The 14,997-nt window shown below is 34.2% G+C and overlaps 1 non-coding gene across 1 annotated transcript; it reads right to left on the bottom strand.

Annotated features, from left to right (window-relative positions):
• Positions 1–398: 398 nt before the first annotated feature.
• On the bottom strand, positions 399–505 carry LOC113713100 (small nucleolar RNA R71). Its single transcript, XR_003453433.1, has one exon. It is a non-coding gene; the product is annotated as a small nucleolar RNA R71 (small nucleolar RNA).
• Between the last annotated feature and the right edge of the window lie 14,492 nt (positions 506–14,997).

The raw sequence follows: 14,997 nt of genomic DNA, 5'->3' as shown, positions 1-14,997 counted from the left end.
TTGAAAAAGAAATGGCGAAAAATGACCAAAATAGGCGAATTTTATGAGATTTTGCTTTACCGGGAACACAAGATTCTCAAACTAGCATCGCAAGGCCAACGGTAAATGCTAATAATTTTGAGATTAAACCATCACTGATTCAAATGGTACAACAATCTCAATATGGAGGTAATGCCTCCGAAGATCCAAATTCTCACTTGTCAACATTTCTCGAAATCTGTTATACAATTAAGTTTAATGGTATTAGTAATGATATAATTAAACTTCGATTGTTTCCATTTTCACTAAGGGACAAAGCCAAGGTTTGGCTACAATCTCATCATCCAAACACTTTTACTAATTGGGCTGAATTAGTTAAGGCGTTTCTCAATAAATTCTTTCCACCTGAAAAAACTGCTAAATTTAGAATGGATATAACTAGTTTTTCTCAACAGGAAGGAGAGACATTGTATGAAACTTGGGAGCGCTATCGGGAATTGCAACGAAGATGTCCTCATCATGGTCTACCAGATTGGCTAGTAGTCCAAACATTTTACAATGGTCTCACCTATCCAACAAAGATGCATGTAGATACGGCAGCGGGAGGAGCATTGATTGGAAAGACAGCTGAGGAAGCTCAACAATTGATTGAAGAAATGGCTGCTAACAACTACCAATGGACCAACGAACGAGGTAATACAAGGAGAACCGCAAGTATGCTTGAAGTAGATACCTTGAATATGTTAAGTGCAAAAATGGATAATGTGGTTAAGATACTTAATAGACACGTTGGTTCTAACTCTAATCAAGGAGTAGTTGTTGCATGTTGTACTACTTGCGGCGAAGATCATGATGATTCTATATGTTCTAGCAGCGAACATGTTCAATACCTCAATAATTACAACCGTCCACTCCAAAACAATTCATACTTTAATACCTACAATTCAGGATGGCGTAATCACCCGAATTTTGGATGGAAGGATCAAGGGAACCAACAAAGACTAAGTAATCCGTCGGGTTTTCAACCAAAACAATCACTTCCGGAATCCAAATCAGCTTGAGAATTGGCAATTGAGAAACTGACAAATGTATCAAATGATAAAATTAAAAAGTTAGCCAGTGCCACTACTCAATGGTTTGAAAGAATTGAAGGAAGGATGGATCAACTCACCAATATGTACAGGAATGTCGAGGTCCAATTAAGGCAAATAGCAAATGCGATTAACAATTACAACTAAGGGGATTTACCTAGTAAGATTGAGGTAAACCCAAGGGAGCATGTGAAGGCTGTAACCCTCCGTAGTGTTAAGGAAGTAGGTGAGCCACTAGTAGTTGAATGTGAAAGAAGAGAGAACAAGCAGTTGAGTGAGTTAGGAGAGGACGGCAAGAAAATCAAAGGGAAAGAAAAGATGGAGGAAAATGAACCACAAATGGGAGATACAACACCAATTCCTCCACCGATGGCATTCCCTCAAAGATTGAAGCTTTCGAGAAATGACAAAGAATTTGAAAATTTTATCAACATTTTCAAACAATTACATATTAACATTCCTTTTGTTGATGCTATTTTGCAGATTCCTTCATACGCAAAGTTTCTTAAGGAAATAATAACTAAGAAAAGGAAGTTAATAGATTGCGAGACAATTACATTAACGGAAGAATGTAGTGTCATCCTACAAAACAAATTGCCACCAAAGTTGGAAGATCCGGGGAGTTTCACAGTTCCTTGCACTATTGCTAATGTAGAATTCTCTAAAGCATTTTGTGACTTTGGTGCAAGTGTTTCATTAATTCGTTTAACTGTGGCTAGGCAATTGGGGTTGAAAGAGTTAAAGCGTACTAACATTTCCTTGCAATTAGCTGACAGGTCTATTAGATATCCAATGGGTATATTGGAGAATGTGCTCATTAAAGTACAAAAATTCATTATTTCTGTTGATTTTGTTGTTTTAGATATGGAGGAGGATGTCAATACCGGTTATATTTGGTAGACCATTTCTGGCCACCGCAGGTACAATAATAGATGTTAAATGTGGTAAGTTTAAGTTCCAAATTGGTAAAGAGGAAGTGGAGTTTGATTTGAGTAAAGTGGAGAAGTATCCCTCTTTTATCGATCATGTTTATTCTATTGACATATGTGATGAATTGGCATTAGAAATGAGTCAAGTTAATCTTGATGATGATTCTCTTGAATTTTGTCTTAATGGTATAGGTTTACAAGAGGAACAAGTTGAAGAAATGACTGAATTTTTGCAGGCACAGATTCCTTACAAAAGGAGAAATGCATATGAGGAGTTAGGACTGAGCAAAGGGCTATCTCCACCGTCATGTGAGCAAGCACCACGGCTTGAGTTTAAGCCACTGCCTAAACACCTCAAATATGCATTTTTTGAAGAAAAATAGACATTACCGGTGATTGTAAATACTGCACTAGATGAGGAACAACTAGGCAAACTCTTACGTGTTTTGAGAAAGTATTTAAAGGCAATAGGATGGACGATTTCTGATATCAAAGAAATTAGTTCAACTATTTGTATGCACAGGATTTTGTTGGAAGAAAACTCTAAACCGGTGGTTGAAACTCAAAGAAAGTTAAATCCAAATATGAAAGAAGTGGTAAGAGTAGAAATCCTTAAATAGCTGGGTGCATGTATAATTTTTTCAATTTCTGATAGTGTATGGATTTCTCCTATTCATGTAGTGCCAAAGAAAGGGGGGATAACCATAGTATATGGTAACAATGATGAAATGATTCCATCTAGAGTTGTAGTTGGGTGGCGAGTTTGTATAGATTATAGAAAACTGAATACAACCACTAGAAAAGGATCATTTCCCTCTTCCTTTTCTTGATCAAATGGTAGAAAGATTGGCCGGATATGCATTTTATTGTTTCTTGGATGGTTTTTCAGGATACAATGAAATAGTCATAGCACCGGAAGATCAAGAGAAAACAACATTCACCTGTCCTTACGGCATTTTTGCATTTCGAAAAATGCCTTTTGGACTGTACAATGCACCGGCTACCTTCCAACGATGCATAATGGTAATTATCTCTGATTTTAATGAGAAAATTATGGAAATTTTCATAGATGATTTTTCTGTATTTGGATCTACTTATGATCATTGTCTTAACAATTTAGATCTAATTTTGCAGAGATGTGAAGAAACAAACCTTGTATTGAATTGCGAAAAATGTTATTTCGTGATTTGTGAGGGTATTGTACTATGCCACAAAATTTCTTCAGAAGGTATTGAGATAGATCAAGCCAAGATAGAGGTTCTTGAGAGAATGCCTCCACCTATCAATGTGAAAGGCATTCGCAACTTTCTTGGACATGTGAAATTTTATTGGTTGTTTATTAAGGATTTCTTCAAAATTGCTAAACCTTTATATGAATTACTTGCAAAAGATGTTTCTTTTCACTTTAATGATGAGTGTTTATTTGCTTTTAATAGGTTGAAAAAGGAACTTATCTCCGCACCCATAATAGCATCACCGGACTGGAGCTTACCATTCGAATTGATGTGTGATGCAAGTGATTTTGCAGTTGGAGTTGTTCTTGGGCAAAAACATGATAAGTGACTTTATGTCATTTATTATGCAAGTAAAATGTTAAATGAAACCCAAGTTAACTATGCAACTACAAAGAAGGAGTTGCTAGTAGTGATATTTGCGATCGTACTTAGTAGGATTTAAAGTTATCATTTATACCGATCATGCAGCACTCAAATATCTTTTAAATAAGAAAGATGCAACACTTCGACTAATTTGATGGATTTTATTATTGCAAGAATTTGATTTGGAGATCAAAGATAAAAAAGGACCCGAGAACTTAGTCGTTGATCATCTTTCTAGACTGGAAAACATATCTCAAGAAAATCATTCAGCCATTAAAGAAAAATTTTCAAATGTGTTTTTAATGGCAATTTATAAGTCACCATGGTATGCTGATCTAGTTAACTTTGTAGTTAGTGGAGTGATACCAAATGATTTGAATTCTCATCAAAGGAAAAAATTCTTAAATGATACTAAACATTATTTTTTGGAAGAACCGTTCTTTTACAAACATTGTGCAGATGGAATAATTAGAAGATGTGTTCCGGAAGAAGAGGTATATAGTATTTTAAAGCATTGTCATACCCTTGAAACGGGAGGTCATTTTAGTACAACTAAAACCATAGCAAAGATATGACAATCTGGATTTTATTGACCTGCTATGTACCGAGATGCTAGAAATTAGGTTAAAAGTTGTGATCAATGCCAAAGAATCAGTAATATCTCGAGAAAGAATGAAATGCCTTTTACTACATATTTGGAAGTTGAGCTATTTGACGTTTGGGGCATTGATTTTATGGGGCCATTTTCTAACTCATATAATAATAAGTACATCCTTTTAGCAGTTGATTATATTTCTAAATGGGTGGAGGCCATTCCTTCACAAACTAATGATGTTAAAGTTGTGCTTAAGTTCCTTAAACGGAACATATTTTGTAGGTTTAGAGTCCCAAAGACAATAATAAGCGATGAAGGTAAGCATTTTTGTAATAAAATTATTGACACCTTGTTGCTTAAATATGGATGCAGGCATAAAAAGTCACTTCCCTATCATCTTCAAGCTAATGGTCAAGCAAAGTTGGCCAACCGAAAAATTAAAATCATTTTGGAGAAAACTGTCAACCAATCGAGAAAGGATTGGACAAACAAGCTTGAAGATACTTTGTGGGCGTATAGAACGGCATTTAAAACGTCGTTGGAAATGTCTCCATATAAACTTGTTTATGAAAAAGCGTGTCATTTACCTGTAGAAATAGAACATAAAACTTATTGGGCCATTAAAGCTATTAATTTTGATTTTAAATCTGCAGGTGAAAAGAGAATGCTCGAGTTAAGCGAATTGGAGGAATCGCGATTAATCTCGTATAAGAATGCCAGAATTTACAAAGAAAAAGTGAAATTTTGGCATGATAAACACATTCTCCCTAAGCATTTTGAAGAAGGGCAAAAGGTGTTATTGTTTAACTCAAGACTTAAATTATTTCCTGGAAAGCTTAAGTCTCGATGGTCCGGGCCATTTGAAGTGGTTCGCATGTTTCGTTATGGAGCAGTAGAAATAAAAGGAGAAAATGGTGCCCCATTCAAAGTAAATGGTCAAAGATTGAACCCCTATTTGGTCGAAGAAAAGGTTCCTAAAAGAGTAATTTACTCCTTAGAAAATGCAATGGAGAGTTAAAAAAGTTATAAGAGAGTCGAACCAACGACTATAAACAAAAGCGCTAATTGGGAGGCAACCCAATGTTTAAGTTATATGTGTTAATTTGTAGTGATTTTGTGTTTAATATATGTATTTTAATTGATTTGTTATTTTTGTGTTATAGTGTTGACATATGGAAGCAAAGGTTACCATTTGAGGTGAAAAAGGCGAACTTTGATCAAACAACTCAAACCCTTGATTTGCGTTAAAGGTGTTTTTGATTCGCTAAAAAGGGGTAAAATGCATGTTTTCAGTGTTTTACATGTGCATACATTGGTAAATTTGGCAAATAAATGATCTATGATGAATTTTGAGTGATTGGGGTACCATTTGTAATTTTGTAAAAGTTGAATTTCTACTAAAATTTGCAGCAGAAAACACATTTTTTACAAAAATGCACTTCAGAGTCGTGTTTGTGCAAAATCGCGTTTTCAATTCTGCACCAGCAGAACAGAAAACGCGCCTTCAAAACGCGACTCAAAGTCGCGTTTTGAAGGCCATCGCAAAAACGCGATATAGAAAACGTGACTTTAAGTCGCGTTTCTTCACTAAACCGTGTTTTCAGTGCTGCAAGATTTGGGAAGGAAACGCGACTTAAAAAAAGCGAGTTGAAGGCACGTTTTGAGTCGCGTTTTCTGTGTCCGAATAAAGTTTCCAAAAACGCGATTTCCAGTTCATTTTCCTTCTTCTCTTGAACTTTCAACCGCGTTTTCTCTCTTCTGTTCTACCCAACTCACAAATCTTCAATTTTGTTCCATAATGTTGCTAGAAAACATCAACCCAACACCTTTTGAGCATCAAACAACATTTCTAACCGATTAAAATCCAAGAAAATCACCTTAAATTCGGTTTTTAAGGAATTGAAGGCTAGGGTTTGTGAATTCTAATTTTTTCAATTGGAGTTCAATTGGAGGTTGTTTCATAGGGCTTTTCACATTTTTAGCATCACCAAAACATCCTTCTACGAGATTGAGGTAAGTTTTTTCGTCAAATCTTTTGATTTTAGAAGTTCATTTTTTTATCCTGAGTTTTCTGACATCTTTTAATTTCGAAAATTTGATGATGTATATGACTATTTTTGAAGTTATTCATGCTTATTAAGATTGTTTAAGCATGTTTATATGTTTAAATGTAGCAATTTGTTGGTCATTATTACTTTAAAAATTCACAATTGCTATATTTAGAAGAAATTAGAAAATGGATTTAGGATGTTTTTGAGTCATTGGTGATTATTAATTATGATTAAGAATGGTTAGTTGATGATGTTTTAGCATGTGCATTATATATAGTGAACAATTTGGTTATTAACACTTTGTGAGTTAATTAGTTTAATTTTTGCCTAATCATGGTTATAGCTAATTGCACATTATTATTATTAATTATAGATTGCTATAATCATGATTGATGCTACTTTCACTGATTGAATTATAATTGATACATATCTTGTTTAAGTTGGTGATTTTGGGCAATTTTAAGCAGAAAATATGTTTCTTTTTGTATGATCATTGAATGATTAGAACTTGAGGAAATGTATTTGCGGTTATTTGGATTAATTCTGGATTTTTGTTGCCAAATAATGATTCATGTCCTAGTACATGTGGTTAATTGAAATTTTTTTTTAGGTACTATGCCAAGGGGAAGAAGAGTGATACCTTCATCCTCTAGTAGTGATGAGAGGGAGGTGAATGAGGAAATGGAGGTAACTGAGGAGGAAATGTCACCTTCTCCTCCACCAGTTAGCCGACAACCTGGTGAGGGCACCTCTCGTGGAGCTGAAAAATCGGTATTTAACAGTGCTAGGTTCAACAATCGCAGGAATCAGGAGTGGCATGAGGAGCATGCTAATTTGGAGTTTTTGTTTGAAATGCACGTGAGTCCACCAGTTAAGATGATGTACAACATCTCGGAGGCTTTTGCTCAACTTGGATGGGTTTCGATTCTCACCCTACCAAACCATTACTACCTCGACTTTGTGCGAGAATTTTACGCCAACATTGAGAGTAAGGCGCGCCATAGTGAAGAAATGGTTGAGTCCTAGGTGCGTGGAAGACGAATCGTCTTGTCACGTCAAGATTTGGCCGCTATTTTGGGGTGTATGGATGACGGACGTCCAGTAGATTTGAAGAAGGAATTTGGGACCCCAAATAGGAAGTGGGATCCCTCGTTGGCCATTGCTAGGTTTGGTCTCGAGTACCAACATTTTATCTCTACAAGGAAAGAGACCATAGTGGCGAATGTTTTCGAACCTCGTCATCGTCTTATCATTTATATGATGGCTCACAATGTAATTCCTAAGAAGACGGGGCATACGGAGGTTCGCAAGAGTGATATCTACTTCTTGAATTACATGTTCCATAACCGGACGTCTCCATATGCTCGCATTTCACTGCCTAACATTATCATTAGCCACATTCGGTCTACGGCGAGGCGTAAGACAACTTTTTTCAAATTATCATTCCCTCGTCTACTAACCTTGATCTTCCCGCGTTTTGAGGTTCGCTTAAAAGGCATGCGGCCGGAGTATGTTCCACCGGGAGTTGAATTATCTATCACTACTCTCCGCCGGCTTGGAATTGGCACGGGGGACGTTCCACGCTCTGTTCAGGAGCAGAGACAGAAGGCTAGACATGGTCGCGATGAAGTTGGACCATCTACTGCAGCACCACCTCCTCCTCCGCCACAGACTAATTGGCAGTGACTTTTTGACCATATCGACAACTTTGCATACCAGTTTGCTGACATTAGGAATCGTCTAAGCCGAATTGAAAATTATTTGGGCATTCATCCACCGCCCAATCGTGATGCAGAGGATGACGATGATGCCGAGGGGGCTGACTGATTTGGCACACTGAAGATGCCATCTTTTGTTTCTAGATTGCTTGCCTGATTGTCTTAACTTGTGGAACTTAAGTTGTTTAACTTCATTTTATTTTTCTGTTTTCTATTTGGTAGGTACTTGTATTTTGGCAGTGGTTCGTGATTAATGGCTGATAAGGATCTCAGCCATTGCCTTGGGAAGTATTTCTTTCTTTTCTTTTCTTTTCTTTCCTTCCCTACACATTGCGAACAATGTGTATTTTAAGTGTAGGGGAGAAATATGTGTGGTACTTGTGGTTTTAGTTGTGTTTGATGTTGGTTATATTTCTTGTGCTTCAAATTTGTTTCTTGTGGTTGCTGGCAGGGAGTTTAGTCCACTTTTAAGGGGAGACTCTGTCAAAATTTTTCCAAAACCTTATACATATATATATAATAATCATAATAAATAAATAAAATTTTATCACTTATCCTTTTGAAATAAGTATATGTGGTTTTGAAACTTCTTTTCTCATTTAATTTGAAAATGACTATTATTTGATTATAATTTTTACATCTATAGGAAAGTATATCTAGTAAAGTGGAGAAAATTATGCCTACATTTTGCATATTTGATGAAAATTCTTATTTTTATCTGATTTTATAAGTTAAGAAATTAATATGGTCAATAAGTGTTATACTTTTCTCATGATTATTCTTAGAGGAAATTTTATTATTTCTTTATATATATATTTATAAAAAAAAATATTCTACTCCAATGGTTCTTGTACTTAGTAACCGGGAGTCTTCATCTACAAATGTCGACTTTCGCGTAAAACGGTACTTGAATTAAGAGTATGAACAGCAACTTGAGTATGTGAAATGTTGAGTAACCGGTAATCTTCATCTAAAAATGTCGATCTTCGCGTCAAAAGGCATTTTTTCACAACTTAAGTAGTATTTAACTCTTAAAAGATATATATATAAAAAAAGAAGAAAATAAAGCCCTCTTTAAGAAAAATAAGAAGTTGATCATGAGATTAGTTAGCATCTTTATTGACTATAGGAGTTGCTTGTTTGCGAAATTGAATAAAAATGAGAAGTTGAGTTGAATTAGTAAAATTATGGTATACTTGGCTCTTCTTTGTTTGATATTATGAATACTTGAAGTTAATTGAAAGATCACATAAGGGTTATTTACCTTGATTCAAGGAAATGAAGTTGAAATACTACGTATGTTTATTTTCAATCTTGGGATCATTGATGATTGGAATTTCATGTTGCTTGAGAACAAGCAATGGTTCAAGTGTGGGGGTATTTGATAAGGGTTTATTTTACGTATTTTTAAGTGCATTTTATTAGTTGATTTTGGTTTGATTATTTAGTTTTATAACTAAAATAAATAGATTTTGGTAAAAATATACATTGTTTGGTAAAAGTGGCTATTATTGCATTTCTATTGATTTTAGTGATAAAAACTTCATTTTTATGCAAATTTAATGATTCAATCACCAAAGGATGTCAAGTGAGGTGAAAAATAGATAATTGGTGATGAATTCAAGTGGTTAAAAGAGAAATGAAGTGAAAAACGTTCAAAGTGAGGAAATGCAATTCAAGACAGTTTTGATACTCTTCGGTATTTTGACTATATCTGGAGCTACACTTATCGGATTGAGGTGATCTTTATACCATTTTAAAGCTAAGAGAGAGATCTACAATTGTTATGAAGATATCGAAATCCAATTCTGCTGTTTTCATGGACAAAAAGTCAGAATACAGAAGCTACATTCTGTGGTCGAAAATCGAAACAGGGGTTTGACCAGGTGATAGTATTTCGATCATATCTCAGGCTACAAAGCTCTGATTTGGATGATTCTTGAAGCATTGCAAAGCTAACTCAAAGGGCTACAATTTATGTGATTGCACAAAAGTTAGTTCAGCCTTCATCATAGAGAAAATAGTAGTTGAAGCAAGGCCAAGTTGAAAACGCGAGTTGATGCCGCGTTTTGTGTAGTCGCGTTTTGTAGCCGAAAATCTGCAATTTGCTCAGCCATTTCTCTTGTGTTCATACCACTTTTCAGCTATAAGTTGCAAGGGAATTAGGTGCACATGCTTCAGAAGACAAAAGGGCAGACAATATGGCTTATTTTCAAGTCAAAAACATTGGTTATTGACTATCTTAACAAATTTCAGATTTGGGAATCAAAGGGTGGAAAATTTGACCAGGAAAAAGGAGTTTTGGACCAGCTTTTATGCAGAGACATTGGAGAGGTCAGATTACCATACATAGGGAGTTTTTCATCTGGTAACATTTTCTCTCTAACTAGAAGTTCTTGAGGAAGTAATTGGAGACTCATCTTGTAATCATCTTGTACAAGAACATAGCAGAAATTTGAGGGCTTCACCATTAATTGGCTAAGTTTTCTTTTATCTTTCTTGTAATTGTACTTTATGATGTTTTGCATTAATAAACTTGTGAGTTTGATTTTTATTTCATTCATGAGTAGCTAATTTTCTTTATCTAGGGAGTAGATGAAACTTATGGCTAAATAATATGAATTGAATGTGATTTACACTTGTTATATCTTGTATTAACTTGTCTATTTGTGCAGTTGTAATTACTTGTCATTGTTTGATCACCAATAGCATGTTCATAGTTGTTATTAGTCAATGAGAATTGACAGTAACAATGGAAAAACATGGGTAGAGCTTGAGTTGTATGTTCATGAAAATAGATGTACACTTGAGTGGATTTTCCAGCATTTGATGAAGGAAAACAGAGTAGAACTAGTATTTCACCATGAAAATAGGGAAAACTATATTGCTCTAGGCCATTTCATCATGAGAATGAGATTTGGTAATATTGGAAATGAATCCCTGGTTAAACAAGAAAAATAACAAGAGGTAAATCTATTCATTTGTGTTGTTTATGCCATAAGTGGAATCTACATCCCTAGATTCAATCTTTAGTGAAATTTCTCCATTTGCATTTAACATTGATTAAACCAGATTTGTAGACAATAGAATTATAATTTTCTTGTTCAGATTTATTGTAAGTCTAAATAATAGAGAAAAATAAGGGTCTAGTACTTGTTTAATTTGCTCCTCGTGAGATCGACCCGATACATACTCTACATTACGATTTCGGCCTGTACACTTGCAGTCAACGGGTATAAAATCGGATTTAAACTTGCATTGATATAAAAATCCCGTCAATCTCTAGGAGAAAGATCTCTAAGAAAAATTGAAGAAAACCCTCCACCCAAATTTCTCCTATAATTAATACTAAGGTAGAATTTACGATTTGAAAAAATGGCGGAGATGCTAACTGGAAAACAACCAATTCAGCCTCCAGGACGGGATGACATGGTTGATCTCCCAAGGTGGGTCCAATAAGTTGTCAGGGAGGAATGGACAGCCGAAGTTTTTGATGTCGAGTTGACGAGGTTCCAAAATATTGAAGAAGAAATGGTGCAGATGCTGCAAATAGCCATGGCATGTGTTGCCAAGGTGCCAGATATGCGACCAAACATGGATGAAGTAGTTACGATGATTGAAGAGGTCCGGCAATCTGACTCGGAGAATCGGCCATCTTCAGAAGAGAACAAATGCAAGGACTCAACTGTGCAGACGCCCTGACTCCTTGGAAGCTCCCCTTGTTTATGTTTTTTGCAGTTTCCCATTTGTATTTTGAAAGGGTATTCTGTTCTTATAATAAAGGAAAACCATAAAAAACTGGTGTTTTATTGAAAAACGGGTTTATTTTTATTTTATCCGATAAATAAATTTGTTTATAGGAAAATGGGTACTTTGTTGTTATAATGGAGGAAAGCTATAAAAAGCTGGTCTTTTATGGGAAAGTGATACTTTACAGAAAGTGACCACAATTTGGTTTATGAAATTACCCCAAACCAAAATTTAGAATGAATTTGTTTGTTTTGAAACCTCAAGGGAGTGTCAGTGCAAGTGTCAGAAATCTCAAGGGAGGTTTCTGCAATTATCCTTTTGTTTTATAAAAATTGTTATATTAGGGGTAAATTTGGAATTTAATTACATTTAATTCTGAAACACTCATCAAACCAAACATCAGGAATTGGAATGATGCTAATTCCAATGTGTGAACCAAACTAGATATTGGAATGAAAAGTTTAATTCCAAAACCAGAGTCTATGATTCCATTTTCATTTCCGATTCCAATATGTGAAACAAGCACCCCCTTAATGTTTCAAAATGTCCACTTTACCCTCCTATGATTTTATGTAAAGTAGAAACTTGATGGAAAATAGGCTGTGTAACATCATTAATTGAAATACCAATACCGCCCTTATTTAAATGCTAAATCAATCAATGCTTATTTACCTTGTATAAAAGCATAGAGGAATTACGTGAATAAATACAAAAATCACAGGGGGATAAAGTAGATATTTATAAAATTCTGAGGGGGTTACGTGGAAATTAAGATTTTATCACACGCATTTTTAATGCGAGTTTGGTATAAATGCTGTAATTAATTGTGCATTTCATCCATTTTTCACATTATGTAAAATTATAGGGGGTTCTGTGGCAATTTTGAAACCTTAAGTGGGTCATTTGGCATTATATAAAATCATAGGGGGTCATAATTCATGTATCCAAAAATAAATAACTTAGAGCTTTTTTCGATGGCTTCCTCTATTGACCAAAAATTTCACATTCTTTCAATCTCGGTGTGTATTTGCAAGTCTTGAAGTTAGAGACAAACTCTGCAGCAAATAATTATGTTAAACACCAAAAAGCTGGATTTTCATTACTTCTCATTCTTTCTTTTGAAAAGCATCAGTTTTCGTAAGTAAAGTATTCTTTATAGAGTTAATTTTATATACATTAAAAGTGTATATATTATCACAACTAAATACATTAGATTTCAAATTCAAATTAGTTGTCATGCATTCAAATCAATGTATAGAAAATTAATCCAAAATTATGAGTCACAACAAAAAAATAGAGATGATGGAAACTACATTAATTGATCCTAGACGAAGATTAAGGCAATTGAAGGGTACTTAATTTTAGGGATAATTTCAGAAACCTCCCTTGAGGTTTCTAACAATTTCACTGAGCTCCTATGAGATTTGAAAAATTACACATACCTCCCTTGTCATTTAAAATGATAATTTGACCCTTAAATATTTTAATAAAATTCCCTTATTTTGTATGCTTATATTTAGATTGAGTTTTAAAATTATTTTTTCATTCTTTTTCCTTCTTATTCCTTATTTTAATTTTTTACCAATAAAACTGTAGAACTACCACTATTGTCTCTAGTTTCTATTGTAACCAAATGTTGAATTAGTGATTTTTTTGATGAGTTAATTTTATATGTAATCCAATGTTTTTTATGATATTTGTTTTCTATTTTTTGGTATTAAAATTAACAATAAATCAAAAAGAAATTGCCCAAAATCACAACTAAATTATGATAATCCCATTACTCGAAAAATTAATAAACTCTAAATGAACTATTTCAACATTTTCTATCTTATAAATCTAAATTTATAATAAAATACCATCAAAAGTATCTATCATAGTAATAAAATTATTATTATGGTTGTTTATCAAATAGTAGGTATAGACATGAAAAATTTGGCACATTTTCCTTATAATTATACGAGATAATCTTATAATTGTATAGAAAAATAAATTAAAATTCATTACATAAGGGCATTTTTGGATATTCATTTAAAAATTTGATGAAGTCAATATTATTTTAAGGTTTTGTTACTAAAACTATCAAATCAAGGACGATAAGTGTAATTTTCCAAATCTCAGGGAAGCTCAGTGAAATTGTTAGAAACCTCAAGGGATGTTTCTGAAATTATCCCTTAATTTTATGTATACATCATGCAAGTAATAGCAGGAAAATGTTATGCGAGTAACAATGATGGACATTGCAGTGAATTAATGACACAATTTCTTATACACTATAAAGCAATTTCCTAGAATTCCGAGCTAAACTTTGCTGTAAATTCTGAATGCAAAATTCAATCCAGGCTTATGCATTCCTCACTAATTTTCTCTTCGTCCTCACTCTTTCGCTTTTGCTGCTGATCAGAGACTATACTCAATCGTCACCTTCCTCATCGGAAACTTCCCCTACAACCGGTGCTGATTCCTCGGTATCTTCTTCGCTTTCTTCTGCTTCTTCCAATTTCTCCTTCCTGGTGGCCCCCTCCTCCTTTCGTGCAGCCTTCTCAGCCTCCAAAAGTGGGACACAATAATCAGGGTCAGCTCTCAAGCACCTCTTCAGCATCGTACCAATATTAAAGCACTTGATTAATTCTATAGCATCTATTCCCTCCTCCTGTCCTTTTTCTGCAAATTCCTCCATACAGTTTATCCATTCTTCAATAAATATGCCAAAGAACTCGTTGTCTTCATCACTAGGCAAACCTCGCAAATAAGCTCCTCCTCCTCTTCTTCTACTTCTTTTCCTCCTCCTGGTTTAACAACCTCATAACCAATGACGGACATAAGGGGAGGAAGGGGGCGCCTCCCAAAATTTTCCAAAATTCTACATGGTGTATTAGATTTAAACTTGAACTCTATCATTCTGCCCCGCCAACAAGTTCTCTCTTTTTTTTTTTTTTGATTGGTTAACATGTTATCTTTTAATTTCTCTTTAAAAATGTGTTTTATAATAGCTCATTTTAGTTTCCTTGTATATAAGATCATTTCATGTACATTAAAATCATAAAATAATTACAAAAAAATACCATGTAATTACCTCCATTTATTGATGTTCATAATTTAATGAAAAATATTTTTAGCAATAGCAAATTTTTGAATTTACTCATTATGGTTAGGTTTTTTAAATAGAACTGGAATATTCTTAAGACTTAGTTCTTGATTTTCAATGAAAAAATTAATTGCATCGCTAGAAATGGGTAATATGAGAAGCTTGGGCTCGGAAAAGAAGAATTAAGGAAAATAGAGA

The sequence above is a fragment of the Coffea arabica genome, chromosome 10e (genome assembly GCF_036785885.1).
Source record: "Coffea arabica cultivar ET-39 chromosome 10e, Coffea Arabica ET-39 HiFi, whole genome shotgun sequence".
In the NCBI taxonomy this organism is placed as follows: domain Eukaryota; kingdom Viridiplantae; phylum Streptophyta; class Magnoliopsida; order Gentianales; family Rubiaceae; genus Coffea; species Coffea arabica.
This window is presented reverse-complemented; position numbering and strand designations above follow the sequence as displayed.